This window comes from Mchenga conophoros, linkage group LG1 (genome assembly GCF_057382185.1).
Source record: "Mchenga conophoros isolate Kocher_MC1m ecotype Shallow Benthic linkage group LG1, M_conophoros_male_GT1.1, whole genome shotgun sequence".
Classification (NCBI taxonomy): domain Eukaryota; kingdom Metazoa; phylum Chordata; class Actinopteri; order Cichliformes; family Cichlidae; genus Mchenga; species Mchenga conophoros.
The window spans coordinates 38,730,144-38,756,015 of NC_140526.1; the positions used below are offsets into that span (position 1 = coordinate 38,730,144).

General features: G+C 40.3%; 1 protein-coding gene across 1 annotated transcript in view; it reads right to left on the reverse strand.

Annotated features, from left to right (window-relative positions):
* Positions 1–25,411, reverse strand: part of large2 (LARGE xylosyl- and glucuronyltransferase 2) — a 140,294-nt gene extending 114,883 nt beyond the window's left edge. Inside the window, exon 1 of the mRNA XM_085277524.1 lies at positions 24,968–25,411. The gene's annotated coding sequence lies outside the window, so the exon portion shown is untranslated. The remainder of the gene's footprint in view (positions 1–24,967) is intronic.
* Between the last annotated feature and the right edge of the window lie 461 nt (positions 25,412–25,872).

Below are 25,872 nucleotides of genomic sequence, written 5' to 3' on the forward strand. Positions count from 1 at the left end.
TTGACTACAGAGCTCAGAGTCTAACACCATGAAAATGAAATAAATGGAAAGAATCGGTGCTTTTGGATTTGAAATTTAAACTACAGACTAGAGATGGACCGATCCGATATTACCTATCGGTATCGGTCCGATACTGACGTAAATTACTGGATCGGATATCGGAGAGAAATAAAAAATGTAATCCAATCCATTAAATATCAAAAAAGCACCTCACAAAACTTGCGACACGGCGTAACTCGGCTCATAACCGCAGCACGTCGCAGCAGTGCGCTCATGTGATAGAGCAGCTGTGGGTATTTGTAGCCTCGCTACCAAACCAGCATTTCATCTCCAAGAAAGCTATCCCAGAGAGGAGTAAAGCATCTCTGAATGTTTGTAAAGCATTCCCACGTTAAGCTTAACGACCGATATATGGAGCGACTGCCTCTTCTTGCTGCTACTTCAATCATGAAACTGATCAATGATCAGCTGATCGGCTTTTCTGTCATGAGTCCGTCTCTCTTGTTTGTTTATCGCCCACTTTGCGCCAGAAAGAGGAAACCAGCGGCTGAACAACAGCAGCACATTTAAGCTTGATAATCTGTTGTTAGAATTTATTTAATATTACTTTCTCCACCAGGATCTTTTTCTACGTAGCTGGCTGCTGGTAACTGTGCAGGGGCGGATCTAGCAAAGTTTAGCCAGGGGGGCCGATAGGGCATGAACAGGGAAAAGGGGGCACAAAGACATACTTTTCTTTCTTATTCTCATTTAAAATATCTAGCTTTTAATAAATAGTTGTCTGAATCTTACACCCAAAGTTTTAATCTTATGTAAAATATATAAGTCCATTACTGTATATAGTAACTGTTAAGTCTAATATACCCTAGTAAGCTATAGTACTTTTTCCTTTGGGAAAGTACCATCTGTGCAGTCTGCAATTCTGTTGAAGAAAGATGTTGAATCTATTTAATTATTCTTGAAAAATAATTTATTTCTGTGCATTTTTTTTCACACTGCATCAAATTAAAGTTGATTATGTCGATTAAGCATCATGAGGTGGAGGGTGGGGGGTTCCCTATTTTTTTTTTTGGCTGGGAGTTTGCAACCCTATTAGTTAGGTTGCTTAATATTTCTGCTAAGTACTCTTTAAAATACCAGAATAGGGAGGATGGTGCAGGTTTAAGTTTATTAGATTGATCAGTATTGCTGAACTATGAAATATTGTGGGTGCAGTGTATTTTTTTTACATACAGGTATAACAGAATAGCTTTAGTGTTGTTGTTTATTTAAACTTGAGTATGAACTTATACAAAATGCAGAAAGATATTAAAAAAACTGTTTTATTGATTAAAAAACACACTATATCGGATTCATATTGGTATCGGCAGATATCCAAATTTATGATATCGGTATCGGACATAAAAAAAAAAGTGGTATCGTGCCATCTCTACTACAGATATTGGAAACTCACAATGGGATGACGGGAGGCCATGTTGGAAAATGGGATAACCACACATACGAGCAGAATTGAGTGGGGCTTTGTGCTTTCCAGACTGGAGGCAACAACAAAGAGCTGAGGTCGCACAGCCAGCAGCACATGGCTTGGGGAGCAGTTGGAAGAGTATATTTCAGAAAGGTAGTGATGTGGCTGTTTTTCAGGCAACCTGTCAGAGAAAAGATGGGCTGACAGAAGCACAGAAAGTGGCTGCTGGACAGTTTTCATTGTTTTACACATTGTTTCACTTCACTGCAAGTTTTTCTGCCCTTTGGTGAGAGTAAACAGCTACAACATGTACATGTGGGTTACCACATAAAAGGACCTTAACAGTCTAATATATTAGCTGCTAATAACTGGGTGTCATGTGTGCTGCCTCACTGCTCTCAGGAGCACTCTCAGGTAGACCTCAGACTATTTCCAGTGATAACGTGTCTCAAGTAGGGCTGCCACAAACGATTATTTTGATAGTCGACTAGTCACCGATTATTTTTGCGATTAGTCGACTAATCAGATCATCATCCATTAGACGTAAAACTACAGCTTATTGCACCAGCAGCATCTGCTCTTATATAACTATCATTAGCTTACAGCTTTAAGTGTTTAAGATCTGTGCTAACTAAAAATAAAGACAAGATGATAGTTTATTAAATTTTAATGAAATTTGCAGATTGTTTCGGTGAAGTTTAATAAACTCCTTGCTATCTAAAATATAACAGGACACTGGAGTATATTCTCGAGCATCTCACACTTCTGATAATCAGCTGTCTGCTTGACGTTTATTCAGCTGTGTAAAAACTATAACTTTAATCTCAGACAAACTGATTTACTCAGGAACAAATAAAATACTAAAAAAAAAAAAGCCAAACAATAACATTTTAAGTTATCTAAGTGACTCATATATATTTAACCTGAGTAGCGAAAGACGGCGGTGGGTTTGAAAACAATTTGCGGGGAGTCCGGTGTTCTCACGGCGCTAGTGAGCCTAGCCCCCGGCTCGCTAACGAGCTAGTGGGTAACAGACGTCTCCGAAAACGTCGGAGCGCTTTTGAAAATATGTGGTGTCCTGATAAACTGAGCCGATATTTGAGGTTTACACAGCTACATTCTCACCTGAAAATATGTTAAACGTTTATTTTGTGACCCAGAAAGAATAATAAGAGTAATATTAAAACTAACTAGCTGCCGCCATTGTTGGAAACTGCGCTGGGCCGCGCTATGAATTCTGGGACACAGCTGCTTCTTCTTCTTCTTCTTCTTCGGGGTTTAACTGTAGCTGACATCCTTGTACATGCAATGCTGCCATCTTCTGTTTCAGTCCGTTATTACACTCTTAAATCCTGCTACTTATTCCTGCGTCTTTTGTGATCGTACAAAGTTTCAAACGACGCGTCGACTATTAAATCAGTCGTCGACGATTTTGATAGTCGACGTAATCGTGACTAGTCGACAAATCGTGGCAGCCCTAGTCTCAAACATTCCATTTCCTTCTGTGGAAAACAGCAACTGTGGGAAATACGCCACCCTGACTCCCCCTCTAACTCACAGCAGTGATCGTCACACTTCAGCTCACCTGACTGTTGCTAATTCAGCAACTCTGTTGAGCGATTTACCTGCTTTTCAGCTCCATTCAGCAGATACTTTCTTTTTTCTAGGCCTGTTTTCTACTCTTCACCTGGTTCAGTAACAGTGGTCTCTCTCCCCGTCTCTCTGTTTAGTATAATGGGTGAGTGAGAGGAGTGACACAGAGGGAGGAGGCACAGTACCGCGAGTAATAGACTTTGTGCTGCTTCCAGCTTTCTCTGAGTGATCACAGCTGGAGTCACAGCACAGCTACAGTCTTTAATTCAAGCCTATTGTGATTTTGCAGCAGTTACAAAACCAGACACAAGTCATTGTGAGTCGTCATCACTGGGTGGGGCTTTGCTGATTTCCTGAAGCACAAAAACAGCCCTGTAGCTAAACTTCCTGTGGCTGTTGGCCATTTTCTAAAGTCATTTCTGTGATTTTCTCCTGCCTGTTAAAGGAGATGGGTTCAGTTTATGGGCACACAACTTTCTGAAATATAAATTTAGCTGCAGAAAGATCATCTCTCGCAAATAGCATCTTGCTGCCTTTAATCTAATTTGCTAAAGTCTCATAATGTGATGCTGCAGATGGGCCTTGAGGTGATTTTGAACATCTCTGCTTGATGGCACATTTTTGCGGAGTCCGATTAGATTAGTAAATACTCCTAAATGCTCATATTCTTAAGATAAGGTGAATGTGGCTGTTTGTGTTTATTGGAACGGATAACACATTTGTAGGAAATATGAACTACTTTATTTTTACATCAGGCTGCAGTGCAGTCTTGAAATGGTTGTAAGACTTGAAAGCCCTAAACCGCCCCGAGGACTCTGGGCTTTGGTGAACACTGCTGTGATCAAATGGCTTCTGAGAGCTGGTCACACATACAGACCTGCAAGTGAAGTTACTTGCATCCCTTTGGCAGAAGTTTAAAGGATCAAATCGCTGGATTTTGGAATGACCTTCAAAGTTTGACTGAGTGTGTAAGAATGGAGCCTCGGGCCCACAAAAACACAAGGACAGACGAAGAAGGGAAGCAGCTACGAGGGTGACAGGACTTCAATCGACTGTATAAAGAATACTTGCAACACATTAACTAAAGGTTTCACCATTAGGGGGCAGTATTTTCCCAGGGGGTGTGTCGACATGTTTTTTTTGGATGTGTGCTAGTCTTTATCTAGTCCTTTCCTCAAAGTTCTTTGCCTTTTGCCAAGTTGCCATCAGAGCTGTGCGATATATTGGGATATGAGATTTTGGTCATAAGACAACAACGATATAAATCACAAAAATGTCACATTTTCTGTAAATTCTGTGAATCTTGGCCAACTCTACTTGCATGAAGTGTTTTCAGCTGGGCATTGTGTACCTGGAGTCGAGTGTTTTGACCGATGCATGAAACGACACATAAGTTGTAACGGCCGCCATTTTCTTTGTGAGTATTTATTGCACGGCGTGCTGCGGGGAACAGCCTGTTCTAACATTTTTAGCATCTCATCCGTAAACACTCTGCATATTATTTCACATGATTCAGTTTATTTTGAAGCATCTCAACAGGATATTCAGCTTTATTGTGAAAGGTTAATGTGGAAAATAAACAAATGGATGGCGGAGCCGCATGCTGGGTTTACCGTCGTTGTTGCTAAGACAACATGTAAAAACAGTTGCTTGTCCGTCCATAGTGTGGTTATTTTAAATATAAGAGAAAGAGAGAAATTGATATAGCCACGACAGAGGCTGATTCAGCTGCACTGGCTCCATAAAAAATATGTTGGTAATAAGTTGCCAAATTAATTCCTAGTTTGCTTCAGCTGATCTCTTTAGTGCCCCACGTAGATGTTTCGTATAAGAATAATGAGGCAGTTGTCCACACTTTGGAAGGTTTTAAGCTTTTTCGAAACAGTAATTTATGTCTAAGGTCAAACTTTCTATTAATACAATCTGATTATTATATTATCATCATGAATACACAGTGTACAGGCATCGTTTGAAATTGACTAAGTCTTAAAATCCATCGCGGATTCCAGGTTTCTTCAACAGCGGAGAGCTAACACTGAACACTGCGTTCCATGAAGTCCTAAACAGGCAACAATGACAGCATTAAACATCACACAGACAAAGGAAAACAGAGCAACCAAAGTCAGGCTCAGCAGGACCCATCTCAAACAAAACCATATCATCTCCAGCTTATCCATCTTCAACTGTCACTGCCGACCCAGGTCAGTAGCAGAGCTCTCAGTAACTGGCACAACGACGACAGGGCGGGAGCAAAGTTCAGCTCCAGTCGGACTGTCAGGAAAGGATGAGATAGATACAGACAGGGAAAATGACAGGTCCTCTCCTGGGACTCAGACGAGTATCTCGAGCAGCCGCAGCGACGTCTCAGCCCTCTAATCTAAGTCAAAATGAACTGTACTTAAACAGTTGTATTTTAAAGTGGAACAGTCTGGGAAAGACTTCTAAGCAACAAAACCTTCTACACCTTTCCACGGTTCAATGTTCAAACATCTGACAGCTCCCTCACGTGCGGGCCTCCAGACAGGATGAGATCAGCTGTTCTGATTACACTGCGTATGAGATTTAGTTGGACTTAAAATTCACTGCACATTCATACAGCCGGGCAATGAGGGCTCGACTACACAACTGATCGTCGTCATTGTCACTCGTCGGTACATGATACACTGTAACCTGCCCGTCAATCGTTGTGTCCTAAATGTTATGCAACCATCTGCCACCAGAGGGAGGATCATCGCTGAAAAACGCCATGAATCTGTTAATCCTGATTGTTTTATTGTTAGTTCTTTTAAAGGCAAAGATACAAGAGACAGAAATCCTCTGAGTTCAGTCATCTGAGAGGAGCTCAGAGTAGAATCGCTGCATAAAAGGAGCCAGCTGAGGTGTGTGCCTCCTGGGTAAGGTGTTCCAGCCAGGCGCGTCCTACTGGGAAGAGGCCAGGACACGCTGGAGAGATTGCATCTATCAGTTGGCCTGGGAACCTCTAAATATTTTCCCTTAGAAGCTGGATGAAGTGGCTGGTGAGAGGGAGGTCTGGGCTTCCCTTCTTAGTCTGCTGCCCCCCTGAGCCGATTCAGAGAAGTGGAAGAAAATCGATGGCTGATTTACCGATTTGTTATTTTACATTTTCCCTTTTATTGAAGTGGTTGTCTGCGCCACTCTTTTCAGTGGCAGATTATTAGTTCTTGGATATTAATTTGACATATTTTAATAATATGTGAACATCTTTTTTGTAACATGATTTTATACATTAAACATCTGTTTAAGTGGTTTTCTTCTTCGTTGTCTGGAATATAACGTGTAATGTTCATAATGTGAGGTGCTGCACAGTTAAGCAGCCCAATTCATCACAGTTTACATACAGGTAGAATATCTCTGTTGCTGAAAGGGTTGCTAATCTCTGGATGAGGCTCTTATTGTGCAGTTCCAAACCCCTTAGTAAATATTATTCTGCTAAACCTTTAGCTTGAAGCATGAGTTGATGCTTACAGCAGTTTGCTTTCTCTCTTCCTGCAGTGTACAAAGGCTCAGTTAGCACCTGTGTCAACACAGTGAAATATTAATCTGCAAAGAGAACTCCAAAACAGCTCGTGCACACACAACTCAATCATTTGACTACCAAACATCTGCTCCAGGTTATGCTTTTCTTCGTTTCCTTCCCATTGCAGAAGGAAACACCACTTTTTCTATACAGACTCTCAGTAAGTCCTGCCCATGGACACAAACCATGATTACCCTTCAAAAAGAAAAGTACAGAGCGCATGCAGAACGGATTTAAGCAGCAATAATCACAATAATTCATCTTTTTTTCGAACGTATGTAACTGTTTTTTGTTCTGATCCAATTTGTTTGCTGTACTGTTTGTTCTTTAAAAGCAGACACTTCCACATACCACAGAGTCCCTGATGATATTTGAGGATTTCTACCACAGATTTGGTTTTGCAAACATCTGCAAAAACTAAAAAGGCATCCAGGTAGGGCTGGGCTATATCACACCGTTCACGATAATACCGGTGTAATTTTGGGCAACGATAGGAAAATGAAATATCGCGATAGAATATGGGTAAAACGCGCATGTGCAGTGCCTTTGTTTACATACGCACATGGCGGTGACGCAGAAAGAGAAGAGCAAAAGTGGATCGTTGAATGAAACGGATGAACCAGAACTGGTTTGTAAAATGCTGCAGCTTCAGTGGTGTGGAACTGGTTTAGCTTTCGTCCGTCAGATACACAACAAAGCACTATTTTTGGTAGCGCATGCTAGCGGGCCGTAGTTGTTACCGTGTTGTTTGGAAAATACGGCACACTTAAAATCAATCCTTGATTTTTCTGAAAGTCGACAGAGCCCCTTATAATCCCGTGTGCCTTATGTATGAATTCTGGTTGTGTTTACTGACCTCGAAACGATTTTATGTACACGGCGCTTGAAAATCTGTCAAATGTTTTAGTGCGACTTTGCTAAGCTACGAACCTCGCGGTGGAGCCTCGCTGAGCCTCAGGAGCCTCGCGGAGTGATACGTACTGCGCTTCAACATAATATTACCGTATTGTGTGTGTTTAACCTCTTTTTAAGTTTTGTGGATATTATACATGGTTATGCTGAGGATATGTCGGCCAGTTTCCACTGGAAATGCCTTTTGGTTAAACTGTCAGCGAGGATTTTGCATTTGCACTGTTAAATTTTATATAACTTTAATGCACATAAAAAACAGCTGCTTGTTTAAGTGAAAATACATTGATGTTTTTTTTTTTGCACTAATAAAGTTGTGGAGTCGTAAAGTATTTTGTCTAGTGTCAATTATATCGTCAGTTATATCGTTATCGCAAATTTTCAAATTATATCGTGATAAATATTTTTGGTCATATCGCCCTGCTCTAATCCAGAGCACCTTTGCAACTTCCAAATAAGGACAAGTCTCAGACATTTCAGGTTCAAATTTGACAACAATTCTGAAACAAAATAACAAATTTGACCACATTAAAAACATGAACTGTTGGGCTGATCAGTGATCAAAGAACAGTGTTAACTGCAGTGTCTACACTGGAGTCCAGCTCAGCCGATAGTAAACCATTCCCATGATACTTAAGAGGCCATGTGTCACATGTGTAGCACACAAACAGACACAGTAACTCCACCACAGCATTACTGTTATTCTCACATTGGTGCAATCAGACAGCCCCCCTCCCCCCGTGCACCTTATTAACATTAAGCTGATGGGGGTTGGGGGTTAGCCCTGTGCAGACCTTTTCTGTCACTTTCTGAAACAAACCATTAGATTTTCCTCTTTATTGCTTATTGAAACCTGATCGAGGTCTTCCAAGAGAAGCAGTCAGAAAACATTATGGTTACAAAGCAAATCTGAGCTCTCTACAAGATCAGGTCAGAAAGAACTTTTTTTCCTACTATGAAAGTCTTTTGTGCTCAGTGGAGCTCTTAAAAATTCAAAATAAAAATATAGTTCAATGCAATCCCCTCCTGCTTCTGCTTGCCTGAAATTGGAAGCAGTCACATCGCATATAAGCTGAAAGCAAAATCAATTTCTAAGAAATCAAAACAAAAGAAAAATCTATGCAGCTCAGACGTGCGCTCAGGTTTAGGGCCTTACCTTAGAGGAGTCAGGGGAACCAGCAGCTCATCCTGCAGAGAAACACTAATCCATCTGAGGGAGCAGAGTTAATGCTTCTTCTCACACTGGTATCCCAACAACAGCTGATCTGAATACGAAGAGGCCAAGCACGCCGACAAAAGACCCTGCCGGCACCTCCCGTGGCTAAAGCACCTCACCCCCACACCCTAAACAACCCCCCCTGCCTGATCCTGCATTCACATGGCCCTGCCTGAGTCCAGCACCCCCGACTTAGGCCATCCTGAAGCCAGGGGCATGCTGGGACGTCGCTGGTGGACATCAGCCATGGAGGAGTCACAAACTGAGCAAAGTGAAGCTCATCATGAATTGTTTTTGGACAAATGCTCCCAATAACTCTATAGATACTTTTTTAAATCAAAATTTGAAAACACGACCATCACCTCTCATCCACAAACACAACCAGGGCCAGCCTTCACAACAAAACCACTCTCTCCATTCTTATCAAACTGATAGACTGACTCACTAAAAGTCATAATTAAAAAAATGAACTGTATTAAACTGAATGGATTTGTTTTTGAACTTGAATTAAATCCCAAAATTTACAAAACTGTAGAAAAACTGTTTAAAGGCAACACAACAACGCGTGCATGACGCTGAACCCAGATCAGGAATGTGGGAGAAAAAGGTTTGGACCATTTCATCTGTACCAGAAAAACAACACAAAAAACAACAACCAGCCTAAATCCTTCAGCCTTGCATACACAAGTTTTGGTTTTCTGACCAATAAAAAAAGTGATTTTTCTACCTGCTACAGTTCAAGCAGGTCAAACCCAGAACAGAAGTCATGAACAGACACATTCACAGTTCATCCAAGATCCAGATATGAAGCCCTTTGTGTTTCTGACTCTGTGTCTGTTTGGATTAAAAACTTAGCTTTACATAAAATGTATGATTTCAGATTTCAGAGAGACAGACTTGAATTAATTAGGAGAATGAAATGACTATACTAAACTGATTTCTTCAGCATTCCACTGCTTTGTACAAATACACCACAGATTAAAAGTACCAGGCTGTGTCTCTTCATCTCTTAATTCAGATGTTTTTTTTCCTACAGCCAGCTCACAGATTTGGGCAAAACTTATTTAAGACTTCAGCATCACTTCTGACCATAAAAAAAACCCCCAAAACACTACAAATATAGTTTAGGTTTAAGGGTGGTGGGGTCGGGGTAAACCTACACTCTAGCTAACTCTAGCTACTTACTGTATGTGCTAGCTGGTGAGAATAATTTCATTTTAATATAATTTAACTCTTTTCTTCCATTTAATAGAACTACAAATGTTTCTGTGTTGTTGTTGTAATAAAGCAGTAGCCAAAACTTTACACCTAAAGGAAAATGAAAGGTAACAAGAACAGCACTTCTATCTTATGTGGATTTCAATACTGCACTAAATTACATTTAAAACATCATGTTGGTATAAAAAAAAAAAAAAACGATAGATGATCGTAAACAATGCACAACAGACCTGATCGCATGTTCGGTACACTGGTTTTACGCTGTTGACTTAGACATGCAGCTGCAGCTTTACACACACATCATCATCAACAACAAAAACAACAACAACAACAACAGGACCTAGCTCATTCTGTTTTAAGCTGTGGTGTGATTACTGATGCTGCTCAGGTGCGTGCGCATCACCCGCAGCCGTGCCGCAGACCACGCCCCGCCACGGTGATGACAACAATAATACTAATAATGCACTTTATAGACAAAAATTGATTTTTCACAAAAAATTATTGATAATAATTAGTAAAAACATATCTAGGGCTGCAACGATTCATCGAGTAATTCGAATAATTTAATTATAAACATTCTCGACACAAACTGTTTGCTTTGATATTTGGCGCAACACGAGGCTCGGTAGCGCGTCACCGGTTCACCCACGTTTGCGACTAAAAACCAGACCTGCAATAGAAACGCATTTCGGCGCAATGAAGCCTCCACTTTTAACGTAACAGCAGCAGTGATGATGACGCTGGCACAGTTTGAGTCTGCTCACGCAGCATGAAGAGCGAATACCATGTTTATGTCATGCAGCGTGCTAAAGGCTGACCGCAGCCATCATAGCTTACATGGAAGGACAGGGCCGTGTCTAAAGGGGGGCATGGAGTGTACTAGACCATCGGTCACCAATGAGCATTCATTCTGAAAAACCTGTTATTTTTACTTTGAATATTTATTATTGCTCATTAATATGAAAAAAGTATTTCTTATCCACTTACTCGATTAATCGATGGAATAATCGACAGCTGCAACCCTAAAACTACGCATGTATTAGAAAGTTTAGATAAGAACCGAACCTAAGAAACTTTACTATTTATCTATTTCTCTGCTTATTTGTGTAATAAAACAGCCTTTTATGCATTTCATAGACAGCTTCATTCATTCATACCAACTTCCAGTGATTTATTGCAGACTGAGACGAGCAGCAAACTAGCATAAAATGAAGAATAACTCAGTAACCTTGCTGTAAGGTTTAGTGATGAGCATAACATGTCCTTTAAAAAATATTTTATGGCTCTATCATTATGCCTGACAACGCACTTTTAATCCACTAGTCATGATTTCTTTTTTAATACGTATGCCCTCTCACGTCACCATTTCCATTTCCACCAGCTTTTTAACTGAATGTGTTATCAAGTCCAAATGACACACACAGACACACACACAGTCACACTTCACAGGAATAGGAGCGCAGGCAGAAAAACAGCAGTGTCCTCTATAAAAGGCATGAAATCAGAGTCGGACTCCCACGTGCAGTTCGGAGCTGAAGGCGATCGGAGCTGCAGCAGGATTGTTCCGCTCTGCTTCACATTATGAAGGAAAGGGAGGAGGAGGAGGAGGAGGAGGCAGGTTAGACTCTATCCTGCTGCTGCCACCGGGATTCAATCAGTAATTTGATGTTTGACCAATTATGTCAATTCTCTATTATTCTCAGGTAAATGCTGCCATAGTCAACACAGGACTAGTCCAAGAAAAGGTTGCTTTCACAATTCTAACGTCAAAATAAGATGTTTGACGACAAAACTGATCAGTGGTTGGAACTATTTCATCTTCACTGTTTCCACCAGTGTTTTAACCTGAAGACAAAACACAAACTGACACAAACACACAACACACCACAATGTCTACGTTCAGCTAAGTCAGTCATTAACTAAGCTAATATAGCCTGCTAACAGAGACCAGTTCATTTCTTTGAGTTTATTATCATTTAGCCCATATTGTTATTATTTCATATCTGATTGGATGAAGTGTGCACTTCCAGTGTTTTCTGCTCTACACGGTTATATTTGCTATCATGCTACAGTCAAGCTGCTAACTGAAAAACAGAAGCTCTTTTTGTTTTTACTATGATTTTTCTACCAGTCCTTAAAAAAATACCAAGTAGGACTTTTGAGAAACTTTAATTTCAGTCAAAAGTTCAACTTGTATGCTCATCATACACTGTGCATAACTTAGCTCCTGTTTGGCATTTTGACCCACGCACAGGAACAGAATCTCATTTCTTGAAATAAAAACTAGTGCAAACACAAAGATGAGCCCAGAGGACGCTCCTACTCATTTTAATTTAATTTAAAGAAAAGTCGTTTAAACAAGATTCCATACAGCAAGTTTCAAACTATATAAAAAAGAATCTCTTGGTGGTTTTATTCCATATAATCAGGCTAAGAAGAATGCTAACATGCTAGCTCTCCATCTTCAGAGTTCTAATGAGCTGAGTGCACTCTCAGCTGTACTTTCAATTATAAATAAAACTTCATGTTGTCTGTATATTCTCCAAATAACAACTACACACTGCACAGAGCTCTTCCAATGCAGGAACTCGAGGCAAGCACAAAGTGCAGCAGTCATTCACAACAACAGCCCATAATCAGCTCTTTCAGCCTCTTTTTTTTTTTTTTCTTTTGACACACTTGTTTGTTGTTCGACCCTCAGTATTGGCAATTATAAACTTGACAAACAGCAGTCAGCCATGGAGGCGCTAAAACATTATCACAGCAAACAGATAATGACATGAAATCAATCATGACTGCAGCAGCATCGCTCACATGCACCCCAGCATGGGCAACAACTCCGCAATCGCCTCTGCAGCTCTGATGTAAGTCATGAAATGTTGTGACGAGGGAATGTGTAAAACCAGCCTGACGGGAACTGACTGCATAAGCACTATTATTAGCTTAAATAAATATTATAAGATATTAGAGGTAGGTAATGAAGCATGTCCAACGCTGTAAAGAACTACACAACTGTTTTAGAATTACATGTAATGAACAAAGCCTATTATTTAAAAAACAGTTATGACTGATTATCTTCTTTATTTCCCTTTTATAGTTATCCCAATATTACAGTGGTCCCTCGCTATAACGCGGTTCACCTTTCACGGGCTCGCTATTTTGCAGATTTTTTTTGTGCAATTTTGCATGCCTTCTTTTTTGTTTGTTTTTTAACAGCACATTGTGTTCTGCGTCCTGATTGGCTGTAGACCATTGTCAATCAAAATTTACATAAATCTTCGATCACTAGCAGTGTGACTCTGAAGTGCTGTACTGTATGTTTGTAAGTTTTCTCCCCAACAAACAACAATGTCGATGAAACGTTTTGCACCGTCAAAGGCTCCTGCAGTAGCACCCAACAGGCAGAGGAAGATGCTAACCAGAAATAGAAATTACCATATTTCCTGGATTATAAGGCGCATTAAGTGAAACCAAACAGTCAGATAAGTCAAACTTTACTCAACTAATTCTTCTTGCTTCCTCTACTTCCGTACCATTGATTCATTAATGTTGAATTCTCTGGCAGCTGCTCTATTCCCATGTTCTGGACCTGAAAACAGATCTTTGGTTTCATTCTATAATACTGGGCTTATTTTTATACGAAGGTTTGAACTTTGAGAGTTTAAACACGAGAGAAAAGTGTGAAAATGTTCATGCCTGTCTGTATAAAGTGTGTAGTGCCTTAAAAGCCTTAAAACATCTATAATCATTGCAAAAAAAATAAAGTTGGCTACTTTGCGGATTTTACCCATCGCTGGTTATTTTTAGAACGGAACTCCCGCGATAAACGAGGGACTGCGGTATTGGACTCTTCGGACAATAAAAACTAAAAGAAAAAAAATGAGATGGCAATATTACTTGTATCCAATGGTCCATGAATTCATTTTGTTTTTCTCCATCTTTATAAATTAAAGCAAAAAGCTGAGTTTTAAATTATGATGATTTTAGATGACACACAGACCTTTTTTTACCTTTTTTTGACATGGACAAATCTTCTCTGAAATAAATATAATATATATAGTAAAAACAGTTATTATATTATATAATATGATTAAAATGTTAAAGAATTAGGTCAAAATAGACTTCAGATTGTTTTAAATCCTTAGTTTCAGGCATATTTTTTCTGCTTTTGGCTAAGAATGAAGTCAGTGCCGCTCTCCAACTACCATTAAAATATTTTACTTATGAAAGGCAGCCAATCAGAAGGCATAAAAGCAGAGGCAAGATTTAAACTTGTTTACAAAGAGAAAATGAACTAAGGGCTGCAGGAAAGTCTGGTATATATTCTGAACTGTGAATCATGAAAAGCTTTTCTGTTAAAATTAAAAAACAACAACAAACTGGAGCTAGAAATGTTTAAGCATTTGGAGAAAATAAATGACCATTATGAGTTTTTAATGTATATGTTCTTGTTTCAGATAAACAGTGGAACGCATTTATTGCCTTTTGATTATCATCGACTGGCGAATCTTAATGGGATTTTGCACAGATTACTTATACAGCAATATACTAAGCAAACTAATGATTCACCCATATGCACTTGTTCTACTACACTGTTTATACGGTCTTAAAAATGATACAAAAGTGTGATTGTTGGGTGAAAATACAGTAGGTGGAGGTAAAACGTAAAAAAGAAGCCCGCTGACTCTTAATTGCCTCTTGGGGATAAATAAAGTCTCTCTGATTCTGATTTGATGAACATTTTCTGCAGTGAAAGGTGCAGAGTGTGGTCCGCCCCACCTACATCAGAGTGTGGTCCGCCCCTCCTACATCAGAGGTCCGCCCCTCCTACATCAGAGTGCGGTCCGCCCCCCCTACATCAGAGTGCGGTCCGCCCCCCTACATCATAGTGCGGTCCGCCCCCCCTACATCAGAGTGCGGTCCGCCCCCCTACATCAGCGTCCATATTGATTTTATTTTTAAACATCTTGTTGCACAACAGAACAGCAGAGGCGGAGGGCCGGACGAACCCACGAGTTCGAGTTAAAGGAGAGATTCACCAGCTGAAGAAATTATTGAACAGAACTTTAGCACTACGCCTTCTGGTGATGGTGTTCATTAAAAAAGGAAAGAAGTGTGTGTGAGTGTGTGTTTGGGTGGCTAATATCTCCTTCTGCTTGGTCAAACACGTTATTTATTCCTCATTGTGTGTGGCCACAGGCCGTAAATATATCTGTAATTACCTACACTGCCATCAGGTGGGGTTAATAGAGAAACCATTAGCAAAAAAGTGGATGAACGCAGGCATAGAGGGGAACATCGCTGCAAAGACAGTGAAAAGAAAAGTAGAGGAGAATGCTACCAGGAGCATAATTAGCCGATATTAGTCATTAATTCAGTTCCTTTTGAATGTGCCCATTACCCTGCTGCTTACTGCTTGAACCAGGTTAGCAATTAAAACAGGATTAAACTCATTTAAAAAGGAATCTGATCTTCTTTTTCAAAAACATTGAGCAGGATAAGGCTAGTCTGCATTTTTCTCAGTACTTTTCCTTCCCAGCACCAAACTCTCTGCTCTCTATTAAAGATGCAAACCTCAAGACTCTGGTCCATAATGAATGCGTTCCATTAGACAGACCATAACTAGACATTCTTTAAGAGGAGTACATATATTTTCAGTTTTATTCTTTTCCAATAGCTCAAATCTTTCACATATGTAATTAAAGGAGAAAGAAGAACTTCAAATGTTGAAATTTCCTCTACATTACAAAAGTTTATGGTTCACAAACGCAGACAAAATCTATTTTAACTCCATCAACTGCATTAGCTGCAGAGTACATTAGACCACGATCTCTGCAGAGCTCCTAATGACATTATTGTTCTGGATTATACTTTTGAAATATTGATCATATTCTAATAGTCCACTTTAACACACAATAGATCAGAAAGAGCTCATTAGAAGTTTCGTACTGCAGAAAATAACATTTCCATCTTTATTTTGATCATAAATCAAGTTTGAGTGTGATATCAATACTGTGAAAGGCTCCATCCACGGAGTAATTAGCACAGCCATCAATCAGAAATACAATTTGGCTTCATTAACGTGACTGCATTCTGCCATTCAGACATGAATCACTTAATGTTCTTAATGCTCTTCATGTCTTCATTCAGATATTCCCATGACATCAACACGAGACATTATTTACCGTTTTAGTAAAGAAGCTATCACACTGTCTGAACGTGATAATTACAGAGGCCAAATACTATAAACACTTAAGAAGAACATATAACACTGTAAGTAAGAAGTCATTAAGTTGATTAAGATGTCCATCAGCTGTGCAATAAACTGACTCTTGTGTTGTTCACGTCACAAAGGTGAGCTGTCACTGTTAGCTCTGCGTACGTCCTATTTCCATGTTGAGGATAATTTATTACGAGTAACTAATGATCTTACAGCTGCTGTGCTGCGGCCGTAAATGTGAGTAATTCTCTTGCTTATGGAAGCTAATGGATAGACTGTACTGCTTCCAGAAAAAGCACAAAAAAACTATTTTCAGCTGCTGAAAAAAAAAAAAAAAAAATCTAATTATAGTCAGAAACTGACCTGGAAAACTATCTTGTGATTAAAAGCTTTAGTAAACTGTATCTTACAGATATTTTCTTTCTTTAATACATATGAAATCGTAGAGAAATATGAATACGGGGGAAATGGCCAAGTGTGAGGATTTGACGAGGGCTGAATTGTGCCGGCTAGATAACTGGCTCAGAGGATCTCCAAAACTACAGCTCCTGCTGAATAGTCAGTATCTATCAAAAGAGGTCCAAGGAAGGACTGGTGGTGGTCATGGGCGGCCAATTGATGCATGCAGGGAGCAAAAGCTGGCCCATGTGGTCTGATCCAACAATGAGCTACTGAAGCTCAAATTCTGAATGACAAGCAAGACAGACCCAGGACATGATGGAGAGGTTATATCTCTCGGATGGATGGATGCGTCACAGTTTGGCGCAGACCAGTCAGGGTGCCCATCCTGACTACTGTCTACCACTGAAAAAGCCAACACAATGACCACGTCAGAACTAGACCACAGCACAATGGAAGAGGATGTCCTGGTCTACTGAATCATGTTGTCTTTTAGGTCACGTGGATGGCCGGGTGTGCATTGCTTACTTGGGGAACACCTGGTACCAAGGTGCATTATGGGACGTTCTGCTGGGAAGCCTTGGGTTCTGCCAGCCATGTAGATGTTACTTTGACATCGACCTAAGCAGTGTTGGAGACCATGTACAACATGATGTAGAACATGATGGCTCTGGCTTCTTTCAGCAGGTTAATGCATCCTGCCACAAAGCACAAGCTGTTCAGGAATAGTTTGAGGAACACGATAAAAAGTTTTAAGTGTTGACCCAAATTCCCACATCTCAATCCAATCGAACATCTGTGGGATGTGCTGTACAGACAAGTCCGATCCGTGGTGGCCCCACCTCACAACTTACAGGGCCTAAAGGACCTGTTGCTAACATCTTGGTGTCAGATACCACAGCACACCTTCAGGGGTCTAGTGGAGCCCATATGTCGATGGATCACCACAGCACAATATTAAGCAGCTGGTGCTAATGTTACACCTGATCAATGTAAAACGTGTTTGGTGATTCTGGAGTTTAGTTTTGGGTTTTGTTGTATCAATTTTACACAATAACCAATGACAATGAAGTCTTGCAAAACTTTACCTTCAAAAAATAAAAAACATTTGGTTACAGGGTGTCAATTCTGGCACCTTTCAAACTTTTGATCCCTTAATTCTATAAATGTGAAATTTTGAAGGCAAATTTTTTCGCTTTGCTTGTTTTTTGTTTTTCCTGTTTTTTTTGTTTTTTTTTCACTCTTTAAAAATCATCATGGACCACAGTTAAAATAGCAAAACTGTACCAACTTAATGTCTATAACCCAAGTATTCAATTACATTTTAAGAAGATCCAGTTTCCTCAAACAAATGTCTGGAACATCGTAAGCTCTACATGTAATATGATTCAATGCAATATATTTTGAAGTACCCTTCTGTCATTATATCGATGTTTGTAGTCAACAACAGCTGTCAAATAAAGCAAAGAAAACACTTTTCAACAATATTTAAATGATGTTAATATTATGTAAATATTAATTGTAACAATGAGCAGGAGAGCTCTAATAACTTTAAAATGTATTTCCTCCGTTTCAAGTAAAATAAGATTTGCATTCATAAATAACATTTTTAAAACAAGTTGAAAAAGTTTCCCCATAATGGCATCTAATGTATAAACTATCTCGGCTTCCCCGACAAACCAATGTGTAAATGTCGTCTTCTCACAGAGTTTTCGGTTTTCGCACACGCTCTGAATAATGCATTGCATGCCATTGGTCTGTGCTGTCTATGAACATACATACTGTAAAGACAAAGGCAGAGGCCGTGCAGATTAAAAAAAAGAAAAAGCATATATTACAATTTGCCTGATGAGGCATTGATGGACATGTCCTTTGAGACTCTGGACGTCTGCAAGACTGTGAATCAGATCTTGCCAATGACACATAAAAAGACTAGAACTAACATTGAAACTAACAACTTGTGATAATTTGGTGATATATAACATATATAATATACAATAAAAACTTCAATTTCAATTAGAAAACACAAAAACTATAATAGCTCTGGTGAGCACATCCTTTGTAAGATGAGGAAAACTACTCCTTTTATACTAAATGGTTTATGTCAGTATATTCCAAAAGTTAAAAGCCTTGGATTATAAACCTCCTTCAGACAAAACACTCTTCGCTTCTTTAATCAATGAAATATTGAACCAATGCAACAGTCTAAAGGAAGCTCTTCTCGGATCATGATATCAGATGCACCAACCTGGGATACTACAGCATAGCAACGATATGGAACTTACTGAGACAGACACAAGCATTACATTGCATCATTATTACTGGATGCATATTATACTTCTTGTCCCTCAATCGACTGGACTACAGAGACGACTGCTTCCAGCAATCATTTCTAACATATTTTAGCTTCACTTCTGTGCAAGTGGGTGGAAATTGTGAAGCAACGATGATCTCCTGCATTTCTTCTAATCCATCTGAAACATTAATGGGAAACTAAGAAGCTGAAATGTACATTTTCTTTTATTTAAGACTCATGCAAATAGATGAGGAATAAAAATTAAAAAAAAAAAAAATCACACCTCTGCACAGTTGTTCTTAAATTCACTAGTTCACTTTTTAAATTTGTTGTATTTCTATTTGTATTTTTTTTAAATTCATGTTATTTTCATTTCCTCCCACCAGATGACCTTTGATGACCTTTCCATGTGACTGATAGAAGTCACATCAGATTTGAAGAAATTTAACGCAGTCATCAGGAAACCATCAATTTTTTCTAACAATGAGGTTGCCAACCTACGTTTACTCTCGTGTGACTGAGCTGCTGCTTTACAGACTTTACAGTCAAAACAAGGTAACACAAAGTTTTCTCATACACTTCCAGGCCACACTGGACTTCAATTAGTACACCAGTAATTAGGGCTGTTCGATATAACGATATATATCGGATGACGATATAAAAACGTCTATCGTTTCATTTTACGCTATCGTTTGTTTTGTGTTGTCGCAAAATAAGCTGTTTATGGCAATATTTTTTCATGGTTTTGATGGTCACTGTAGTGGCTATATTAATTTCTTAAAGTTCTCTCTTTTTGTTATATTTAATATAACCACACTACGGACGGACAATCGCCTGTTTTTATGCGTTGTGGTTAACAACAACGACGGTCACACCACCGCGTGTCCGCTTGTTTATGTTCCACATAAACCTTTCACAATAAAGCTCAAGATCCTGTTGAGACTTTTCAAAATAAACTGAATCACGTGAAAGAGCAGATTATTTACGGATGAAGTAAAAAAGAGCCGCCAGGTGCTAAAAAATAAACCTTAGACTCAAACGTTAGAACAGGCTTTTCCCCGCAGCACGCCGTGTAATAAATACTCACAAAGAAAACAGCAGCCGTTACAACTTATGTCTAAAGATGTATCGTTTCATGCATCGGTTAAAACACTCGACTCCAGCTACATGACGCCCAGCTGGAAACACTTCACGCAAGTCGAGATTCACAGAATTTACAGAAAATGTTACATTTTTGTGATTTATATCGTTATCGGACGATAGATGTCTTATATCGAGATATGAGACTTTGGTCACAGCCCTACCAGTAAGCACGAGTAACCTTCAGCAGCCCTTCTACATCCACAATATGCTACAAATATTAGAATAAGAAAATAATCATTAGCCAATAGCAATTTAAAAAAAAAAATCAATAAATCTATGCTACATTATATTTATCAATGAACTGATTTATTTAAATGTTCAACTAACATCCATAACTGGGTTTGACAATCTTCAAAGTTCGATTTTTTATTTTATTTTAAATTCTCACTAATTCTAATTCTCAGTGTATTTCAGGTCCTGACAGAAACTTACTGGATAACAGTTTTCTTTGATGAAAATATGCTAAAACATTTGCTCTTCACTAATGTACACACCTGAAACTCTCCAGGTATTCCTGCAGAATAAATGCGGCACAGCTGTCATTTCTTTGTAAACATTATTCGTTTACATTATTCGTTTCTTTACCACACAAATCCTCCGCTACCTCGTCGTCCTCCTCGGCTTTCTTTATGACTAAATAGAGATTCAGCCATCTGTCACCAGAGTCACATGACATCATGCGCTGGTCACAATCATATGTGTGCATGGAACAACAGCAATTATTCAGCCTGTTGAGCTGCTGAGTGAGTCGCAGCATTTTCGAGAACATCAATACACTGGTGTTATTCACCGGACTAATGAGCCTTTTCATTAGAATCACACATCACTAGAGGATGACCCATGCAGCACCCACCTAAGGTCAACTCAGATAAACATATATAGTGTCTGAGCATGCAAACAACAACCAAACCTTTCAACAGTTATATGTTCAGCACCAACACCACCAGCTGCCTCTCTTATACCTGATTTAGACTTCTGCGAGGATCTTTGTAGAGGCTACAACTACAACTAGAGCTGGGTCATATTATACCTTTCATGGTAATATGAGTACAATGTTAGGCAGTGATAAGAAAGTGAAATAAATGTGCATGCGCAGTGCCCTTGTTTTCATACGCACATGGCAGAAAAAGCATGGCGGCGACAGAGAATGAGAAGGGCGAAAGCAACAGATGAACCAGAATTGGTTTGTAAAAGTGGTGCAACCTCAGTGGTGTGGAACTGGTCTGGTTTTCGTCTGTCAGATACACAACAAAGCACAAGTTTTTGTAGTACATGCAAGCGGGCCATCGTGGCGCAGGGAGGAAACACGACAAACCTATTTCATCATTTGAAGCAGAAGCGCTCGTTGGAGTACAACAACTAATAAAGCTGTGGAGTTGTAAAAGTATTTTGTCTCGCAGCAATTATATCATCAATTCTATCGTTATCACAAATTTTCAAATATATATCGTGAGAAACATTTTTGGCCATGTTGCCCTGCCCTCGCTACAACGTAACCACCTACGCAGCCAATATCGTTCCAGGCAGTTATGCTTTTGCTGGGAAATAGCGCACACATGCACATGAATACCCATTCATGTCTGTGTTGTAGGGGTGTGTTATATTCTAGGAATGTAACATTCTGCGATTATTATTATGAATCTCACAATAATGCAAGAGTAAAGAAGAGAGAAAAGAAATTGCCTCGATGGACAAGTAATCACCATCAGTGACGATGACAATCATCAATCTCTCGATGTTGTTCATGTTTGCCCGTGAAAGAGTGTAGAGGTGTTTTTCCCACTGACAGAGTTCCCAGAACGGAGGCATCCTATCAAAAATATTTACTGCAGATTGAGCACAAACTAATCTCCCTACAGGAGATCTTCAAAATGGACTTACAACGCTAATATTGGTTAGGATGTGCCCTTCAATATACCTGCTGTTCCCTCAACTAGCCTCACTAACCGAGATATTAAGTTAAAGTGCTTGATGCGAAGTGTGAAATGGTTCTGAGGCGGCCGTAACCAAACGTAGTCATCAGGAATTCCAGACATATTCACACTGCACAGAGAACCTTCTAACAAGTGATGAATAATTAAATGCTGCTCTTTAAAACACACAGGAGAAGAGTTCACCTGTTTTATTAAAAAGACAGAGATGAGAAGCAGGGTAAAAGAGACGGTGGGCAGACAGAGACACGAGCAGCCAAAAGGTCGGACTTTTTAAACGCTTACTCCAGTTTGTCTGGGAGCTCTCCTTTGTAACAAACACAGAGGACAGCGCAAACAAAAGAGAAACTGACGACATGGTTCATCGGACAAATGGCAAACTGGACAGTGTCTCTGGAAGGAGGCAGCAAGATTAGAAGGAAGCAGAAGCGGCCAAGTGTTTAAAGAAGTAACAGCTGTCACAACGGGATCCCAGAGGTAGACGCCATAGTTTTCAATATCATACTATGACAAATACAGGCTTTTTTTGTGTTCCAGATTGGGTCAGGAGTTGGAATTTACGAGTTACCAGCTGGAAGCTATCGTGTGTTTGAGATTCGCTAACCCATATGAAGAGCACTGACCAGGCGCTGAATGTGCTACAGCTGTGGACAAATTAACAAGTACTGCTAGTGATGCATGAAGGGCTCTACCTTTGCTAAGAAGCAAAACAAATCATGTTTCTGGTGCCTCTGGGTGCAGTTCCAGAGTGAGGTTAAAAGGTGCACAAGGCAGACTAGAGGATGGGCAGTAATGCTGTTGCTGTATCAGAACTAAAAAGGAGGAGATTTAGAAAAATGTAGGTTTTCCCTGACTTACAATCATGAGCTCTGGGGAAATAACTGGAAGAACGGGACTAAAGAATCCTGAGGAGAAAAACAGGATTTCATGTGGCCTCATGAGCGCCACAGGAGGAGATGGGCATCTAGACTATGTTGAAGAGCTTGCTGTCCTGCCTGGATGCCCATCCAGACTCCATGCAAGTCACAAAATAAAATACAAAGCTGAGCATCTTGCAAAAAACACTTGATCCTGCAGTTCCCCTCAGCTCAACATACCACTCCCAGGTCTTTTGTTTGTTTATTTTTTTAAAGAAAAAAACCCCATCTTGACTGGTGTTGTGTTGGGACCACTAGCACCTAATCGGCTCAGGTCCATTTGTGTTACTTGTTAGTGTTTCCGATCAGGTAGCAGTCCCTGGTACCAGGTTCTTTTTTAGTACTTGCTCGGCTGGAATCACAAGTGATCCGAGTCGATCTGAAAATGTGAGATCAACAGACTGCAAGCCAACAACTGACCCATCAATGATGTCACTCGATGAGTCATGAGAGTGGCTTGTTCCCAAAAATCAAAACTGCTCATTTTGAAATTCGGCAACGATAGAAATGGCTGCACAAAGACCGACACCATGGTCACCGACTCACAAACACCCAGACGTCCTCCATTGTTCCGTTGCATTTGTTTTGCAAGCAAAGACATCACAGGACTTTCGGCTGTAATGAGCCAGGCGCACTGAGGTGGTCGCTCAGTCATAATGGAAAACAACAGAGACCGAGCAGAGTCGAGTCAAGCTGGGAAGGTACTAGTGGAAAAGAGGCATAAGCGATTCCTCAGTCCAGAGCTTGAACCAAATACAGAACAATTTCTGTTGCACTGACCCCAAGTGGCCAAAAGAAGAAGAAAGAAAATAATAAGCTTAAATTTTGTTTTAAAAAAATTTGTAAATATTAACACAAAGCAGCTGTGATTGAACTTTATACCTGAAATAAAATGTTTCTCCCTTTCATAATCTTTATTCCACCTGTGTGATATTTCATTTATGCCAGTCCAGGTCAATCTGGCCACACCTCTGGTTACTGGTAGTGAACAAAGTTGCATTTTAGTTCTCCAGATCCTCCCCAAGTCTGTTTCAGATGAACCATGAACCACTGAGGACAAGGGTAGCAGCTTCAGAACATTTATCCATTCACAGTGCAGCCAAACCAGAGGTCAGTGGGCACATAGTCATAAAGACATTTTAACAGGCTCAAGCAGCACTATGCTTTAATATTCAGACTCTCACATAGATAAAATAAATAAGACGCTATCAATAATACAATATGCACGGTCAGCCTTATCATACCGATGTATCTATGTCTTCATTATTGCCTGCAGATTATATTCACATTAACTGTCTGATACAAACTGTAAAATTACTAAAACAGAAAAAACAAAAATAAGAAAAAAGAAAAAAATTTAATTTATTCAAAACGAGAAAAAATAATGAGCAATGCAATTTACAGAAAGAAAATGCTTAAGCAATTCAGATAGCTGCAAATTAACTTTATGTCCAAGCACAGGCTGTCTGTAACTCAGTGCCTTACTTTATAACAAAGCCTCATATTTTAAAAGAACGGCAAAAACATGTCATATATTTGACTAAAAATCGTTTTGTGTTTGTTTTTAGTGGGCTAGCACTCCAAATGTACTCAAAGTTCAAGAGCTTCAAATATGAAACAAAGCGCGCTGCAGAGGTCTGGTGGAGCCGGTTGCGTATACAGCAGCTGTGCGTTCTTTTTTATTTAAGGATTATGCATCCACGCAGAAACTAGGACGATGTTCGTGACCTTAGGATTTGAATGTTATTCAGCGTGATACAATGTGTAACGGCTCCATCGAGAGGCAAACTGCGAATTTAAAGTAATAGCATGAAGAAGTGGAAGGTGATGTGTGTGCGCGCACAGGAGTAATGGTGGTGCGTGTGTGTGTGTTTGGGGAGGGAGGGGGGGGTCTGAACATGGCTCAGAGAAAAAGAATGTTGCTCAATTACACCTTATCCACCAATCAAGTCACATGGAGATGACTTAGGCACGCGCGCGCTCGATCACAGACATAATCCACGACAGGCAGCATTACACGTCAGTAACATCAGAGATTTGAAATGTTGGCTGTGATCCCTCCTGAGTCACATCACAGCCCGCTGCTGCTCGATCTGCCACACGGAGTGCAAACCTCCCTTACCTGCGTCTCAACTTCTGCTCGCTGTTACTTCCACTGTTCTGCTGTTCTTGGCCGCAGTCGCTCTATATCCTAATCCAGCGGATTTGTAAACCATTCAGAAATCCGTTCAGAGTCGAGCGGAGAGCTCAGCGGAGGACGAAGGAGCAGGTGGCATCGTCTCCGGTCCAGAAAGCGTGCCTGTGTGTAGTGTTTGTGCGTTTGGGGAGAGACGCTCCACGTTAACGGCTCAGTAAATCTGTCCTCACACGACGGAGCGACGAGGAGAGCCAGGTGGTCGAGCACGAATCCCGCGCCGAGGTTGCCGAGCTTTATCGGCCGAGTCCAGCCTCAGAGCGCTGCACCCTGTCTGGGTAAGAAGCGCGGGGGCGCTGCGGCTGTCAGATCCGGTCTCTGTCGATTCGCCACACGCTCGTGAGCAGAGGAGTACCGACGATCCCTCCTTCGCTCTGCTCCTCCTGAAAAATAAAGGGAGGTGGGCAGTCTTCAGCAGCCCCCACCCCCTCCTGTCCCCCGACCTGAGGACAAACTCCGCCCTCCCCACACAAGCTCAGCCAATAGGAACCCTCTCGCTGTCTCTCGGCCACACACCCTCTCTCTCTTTCTCTGGCCGATTCGGCGACACAAAGGCTCCGGCTCCTCTCCAGGAGCCGCCTGCAGTATTCATCCTCTAAAAGGAGTAGACACGTACTCAGCCATACTCATTGAGCCGCACAACCACTTATGTCACCTGACCAAAGCACAATAAAGGGATTTCACAGCGTTTTAAAACTCGCTTGCAACCTGTAGCTCAATTCAGTGCACAAGCATTTGACAAAAATAAACCCTGGAAGCAGATTCAACAAGTTCTGTCAGGGAACATCTGAAGAGCAAGAAGATACACAAGTGCAATATGAGATGTAATGCTC